Here is a 6,231-nt window from a genome sequence, read left to right on the forward strand (position 1 = left end):
GAGGGGAGGGGAGGGGGGATAGTAGAGGATAGGAAAGGCAGCAGAACACAACAGACACTAGTATGGCAATATGTAAATCAATGGATGTGTAACTGATGTGATTCTGCAATCTGTATTTGGGGTAAAAATGGGAGCTCATAACCCACTTGAATCAAAGTGTGAAATATGATATATCAAGAATTATGTAATGTTTTGAACAGCCAACAATAAAAAATTAAAAGAATTTAAAAAAAAAAAAAAAAAAAGATCTATTGAATACACTAAAATATCAAACATTTGCATAAACTGCATAGAAGAGGGAAAAGGCGAGAACACAGGTTACCTATTCAGTGAAATTATAGCAGGGAATATCCCAAATTGTGGAAAAGAAGTGGACTTCCAGATAGAGGAATTATTTAGAATATAAATTGACACAACCAGAAAAGAACCTCTCTACCCACATTATAGTTAAACTGCAAAAGTACAGAAGAAAAAGTGTCAAGAGCTAGAAGAAAGAAGCACCAAAACACAATTCAAGGCAAATCCATTAAAATATCAGATTTCTTATCAGAAACTCTAAAGTCCAAGAGGGCATGGAATGAAGTATTTAATGATGTTCTGAAAAAAATGCCAAGAATACTATACCAAGCAAGCATATCCTTCAAAATTGAAGTAGAAATCAAGAACTTTTGAGATAAGCATAAACTAAAGGAATTCGCATGGGTTTGGGGACACATCTATAATTCCAGTGGCCTGGGAGGCTGAAATAGGAGGATTACAAATTCAAGGCTAGCTTGGCAACTCAAAAACACCCTGTATCAAAATACAGAATAAACAAGTTGGGGTGTGGCTCACTAGTAAAGTGCCCTGGTTTCAATTCCCAATACTAAAAAAAAAAAAAAAAAAATTAAATTAAATAAAAAAATAAATCCACTAGAGGAATTTATAAACACTAGACCAGCATTACAGAAGATATTTAAGGACACTCTACAACCAAAAGGAAGAAGGAAGTAGTACAATCATGAGAGCATGGAAAAGAATAAATCTTTCTTCAAGAAGAGACACACAAAGAGAAAACAAAAACATTATTGATATAGTAAACTATCAAATGTCAAAAATTAATAAAGAGAAGAAAAGAACTTAGAATATTTAAAACAAAAAGAAAATCAAGAAAACAACAGGAACAACTACACAACTTTCAACAATAACCCAAAATGTTAATGGTCTTAATTTGATAATAAAAGATACCCCATAGATTAAAAAAAAAGATCCACATCCAAGAAACTTACCTCACCTGAAAAGGTATTCACAAACTAAAAGAATGGAAAATGATATTGCAAGCAAATGGAATCTGAAAGCAAGCAGGAACTGCTATACTTATATCCAACAAAAGATAGATATTAAGACAAAATTGGTTAGAAGTGGCAAAGAAAGTTATTACATATTGATGAAGGGAACAATTCATCAACATGTTATAACAATTTTAAATATATATATGTACTAAATATTGGAGCACCCAAAAATATAAAACAAACTAGAGCACCCAAAAATATAAAACACAGACACAAACTAGACACAAACTAGACACAAAGGGAGTGCCCTAAACTCACCAATAGAGATGATCCAGACCAAAAAAATTGACAAAAAACATCAGAGTAAAATTATACTATAGATAAAATATACTTAAAAGACAACTATAAAATATTCCATTTAACAACAGTATTCTTTTCATTAACACATTAACACATGGAACTTTACATCCTAATATATGGTCTCAAACAGACCACATATTAGGATGTAAAGCAAACCTTAGAAATCCAAAAAACAGAAATAATTTCTTGAATCTTATCAGATTACAATGAAATGAAACAAGAAACCAATAGCAAGAAAAACTATAGAAATTATACAAACACATAGAGATTGAATAATACTCTTCTGAAGAGTGGGTTATTGAAAATATTAGAGGGGAATTTTGATAATTCCTAGAATCAAATCAAAATAAAAACACAATATACTAGAATCGGTGAAATACAGTGACAGCTGGGAGAGAAGTTTATAGTAATGAGTACTTATATTAAAAGAATAGAGAGAGCTAAAATTAAAAACTTGATACATCTCAAGGTCTTAGATAAATAAGAACAAACCAAACCCCAAATCAGTAGAGGAAAAAATAATAAAGATCAGAGCAGAAATACAACAAATAGAGATTTTAAAAACAATGCAAAAGATCAATGAAACAATGAGTTGAGTCTTTGAAAAATAAACAAATCTTTAGTTAGATTATCCCAGAGAGAGAGAGAGAAAGGTAAATAAAATTAGAGTTGAAAAAAGAAACATTACAACAGATACCACTGAAATTCAGAGTCACTAGGAATATTTTGAAAAATTGCATACCAATAAGTTGAAAAAAAACTAGAAAAAACATAAATTTCAAGACAAATATGACCTATCAAAATGAACTAAGAACATATTAGAACAAGCTAAATAGAACAATAAGTAAAAAGATTAAAATAATAAGACAAAGTATCCAAACAAATAAAAGTAAAGGACCAGACTAATTCCCTGCTACAGTTTACAGAACATTAAAGAAGAACTAATATCAATGTTCCTCAAACTATTCCATAAAAATGAAAGAGAAGGAACCATCCCAAACTTATTCTACAAACCAATATTACCTGACAAGGGCACACACACACAAAAAAACTATAGGCCAATATTCCTGGTAAACATAAATGCAAAAATTATCAGTAAAATATTAAGTAGATAAAATTCAACAGCACATTAAAAAGATAATATACATGGTCAAGTTGTTTTCATTCCAGGGATGAAAAGATGGTTCATCATATGCAAATCAGTAAAAGAAATAGCACATAAAGAGAGTCAAGAATAAAGAAAAAAAATCACAAAAGTACCTCAATACATACAGAAATAGCTTTTAATAAAACTTAATATCCTTCATGAATAAACTACATATAGAAGGATCATATCTCAACATAATAAAGGTTACATATGACAAACCCACAGCCTACATCATGCTGAATGGGGAACGACTGAAAGCATTCCCTCTAAGATCAGAAATAAGATACCACTTCATTCAATATACTACTTGAAATTTTAGCCAAAGCAATTAGGCAAGAGAAAGCAGTAAAAGGGATACAAAAAGGAAAGAATAAAATCAAATTATCCCAGTTTACTGATATGATTCTAAACTTAGAAAACCACAAATATTTCCCCAAGAAACTCTTAGAACTAATAAATCCAATGAAACAGTTAGACACAAAATTAACACACACACACACACACACACACACACAAATAGCTTTTCTGTATGCCAACAATGAACTCACTGAGAAAGATGTCAGGAATAACAACCCCATTCACAATAGCAAAAAAACAAAAACAAAGACAAAACAAAACCCTAGAAATTAACCTAATCAAAAGGAGGTAAAAGACCTCTACAATGAAAATTACAGAACACTGAAGAAACAAACTGAAAAAGACACTAGAAAATATAAAGATCACCCATATTCATGGATTGGAACAATGGGAGAATTAATATTATTAAAATGGACTTACTACCCAAAGCAATCTACAGAATCAATAAAATAATCATCAGAATACCACTTTCTTAACAGAACTAGAAAAAAGTCCTAAAATTCATATAAAATTACAAAAGATCCCAAATAGACAAAGTAGTCCTGTGAAAAATGGACACCATTGAAGATATCATGATACCTGATTTCATTATATACCACAGACTCATAGTAATAAAAAGAATATGGTATTGGTATAAAAATGAACATATAAAATAATGGAACAAAACAGAGGCCCCAGCCATAAATTCATGTATCTCCAGCCAATTAATCTTGACATACGTGCCAAAAACACAAACTGGAAAAAAAAAAAAATAGCCTCTTCCACAAGTGGTGGGGAACTGGAGATCCATATGTAGAATAGTAAAACTAAATGACCTGTCTCTCATAATATACAAAATTCAATTCAAAATGGATCAAATACTATAAGAGGACCTGAAATTCTGAAACTATTAGAATAAAACACAGAGGAAACATTTCAAGATACTGACATAGGCACTGATTCCTGAATTGAACTCCATTGATTTAGAAAACAAAAACAAGAATTGAAAAATTAGATTACATAAAATTTGTAACAAAGGAAACAACCAAATGAGTGGAACACAATTTACAGAATGGGAAAAAATCTTTAACACTATTCATATAACACAAGATTAATAACTAGAATATAGAAAGAATTCAAAAAAAATACTGAAGAATAAGTAATCCCCAAAAAAATTGGCCAAATGAAGCTCAGCATGGTGGTAGACACCTGTAATCCCAGTGGCTCAGGAGCATAAGGCAGGAGGATCCCAAGTTCAAGGCCAGTCTCAGCAATTTGGCAAACTCTAAGCAACTTAGCGAGACTGTGTTTCAAAATTAAAAATAAAAAGAACTAGGGATGTGGCTCAGTGATAAAGTGCCCCTGGGTTTAATCACTGGGACCAAAAAAAAAAAAAAAAAATCTTTCTTCTTCTCATGAACTTAGATATCTGATTATCAATTCCCTCTTCCTAAGCCCTCACCTCCAAACAAACTTGTATGCCTGTACTTCTTCCTTTGGCCAAGGCCACGAACATCTATCCATTTCTCAAAGCTAGGAGAACTATCCCTAGCTGCTACCCATCCCTATTTCACCTGCTCAGTCTCACCCAGTTGGACAGTAAGTTCTGTGGAGTCTAATCTTAAAACATTTTTTCTCCTTTTAAACAAATACATTGCCCCAATTTCATGGCACAGTTTCTCTCCTGCTCTGCTTTAGCCAATGTTTCATCAAATCATGTATCTGCAATTCATCCCCCACAGTGTCACTAGCAACAGTTTTCAAAGGTATAATAAACCTTAGCATGTCACTTGGAAGTATCCTCTGGCTCCCCATAATTCAAACTGAGCTCCTTATCCTGTCATTGAAATTATTTTGGAATTTTGCTCTTGTTTACCTTTCAAGTTGGACTTCTGTGTTTCTTAACGTACTTGCATGTGAGGCAAGCACGCTACCACTTGAGCTACAACCCCAGCCCCTCTTAACATACTTTTAATGTAAAACACTTTCTCAAACTTCCCAAGTGAGCTTTCTCCCATCTGCCCCTTAGCACTGTGCTCACCTTGATTAGAGCATCTGCCTCAAACACTGGGGTTTCTAAATAGGTACCTTCCCCTTTGTTTGCTCAACCAAAACTTTTACACAAAGATATTAACTGAAATTCTTCCATTGCCTCCTCGTCCAGGTAGACATCACATGCATGAAGTGGTAGAAAATAGAAGAAAGGAAGGATGGGAATGGAGGGATGATGAAGAGGTTAGCCAGGACACTGGAGGAAGAAAAGAACAGGGTCTTGTAGCCACAGGTGGTACATGAAGAAAGAAAAACACCCTACCCAGCATCGACTTGACCACATGATCCCAGCAAGGACCAGGAATGTAACCCTTGATATGAGTCATCTCCAAAGACAATACAGACAGCCAGTCTCTCCATCAGGACCTCTGGAAAACACAACTGCCTGGACAAGCTTTTCCCTGATGGATGTGGACTAATCCCAAAGAACAAATGTTTCATTGTGAATTACGTCTTGACCATCTGCCAACAGGTGACTGCAGTTAAAGAACTGCAGAGTTTTTTTTTTTTTTTTAAAGAGTTCTTAAAATGTTCTCATCACTGAAATCTCCAAGGATGAATAAACACTTCAAAAACAACACACTGGTCCAAACAGAGTAAAAACAAATCACAGAAACAACAACTTCTGGTGAATTTAACCAGTTAATAGAGCCGTTTTAGGTCTCAGGATACATTCCTCCACACAAACATCTTCACCAATGGTCTCAACATCTAACCAAGCCCAAGTTCATATAATAAAAAATGGGATAACCTGAAATTCCAGCTTCTTAGGAATTGGAATTATATAAATGAAATAGGGATTTTATTCACTTAGTAAAGGTATTATTCTCAACCAAACTTTCTGCTCTAGAAGTGTTAATATCTTTAAAGAATGTAGACTATAGTTCTAGTGCTATGGTTAACTCTGCTACCTACAGATAGATAGATATATATACACATTCTGTGTATTTGAGCATGGGCAAATTAGTAATTATATTGGGAATGGGAAACAGCTTTCTCAGGATTGGAGAAAGTAGTTATAAATATGGAGCAAAGACTAGAATACAAGATATATATATATATATA

At 33.2% G+C, this 6,231-nt stretch overlaps 1 protein-coding gene across 1 annotated transcript in view; it reads right to left on the bottom strand.

Annotated features, from left to right (window-relative positions):
• Tbc1d32 (TBC1 domain family member 32) overlaps positions 1-6,231 on the bottom strand; it is a 185,562-nt gene that overhangs the window by 140,640 nt on the left and 38,691 nt on the right. The window lies entirely within an intron of this gene.

This window comes from Marmota marmota, unplaced genomic scaffold (assembly GCF_001458135.2).
Source record: "Marmota marmota marmota unplaced genomic scaffold, marMar, whole genome shotgun sequence".
Taxonomy (NCBI): Eukaryota; Metazoa; Chordata; class Mammalia; order Rodentia; family Sciuridae; genus Marmota; species Marmota marmota.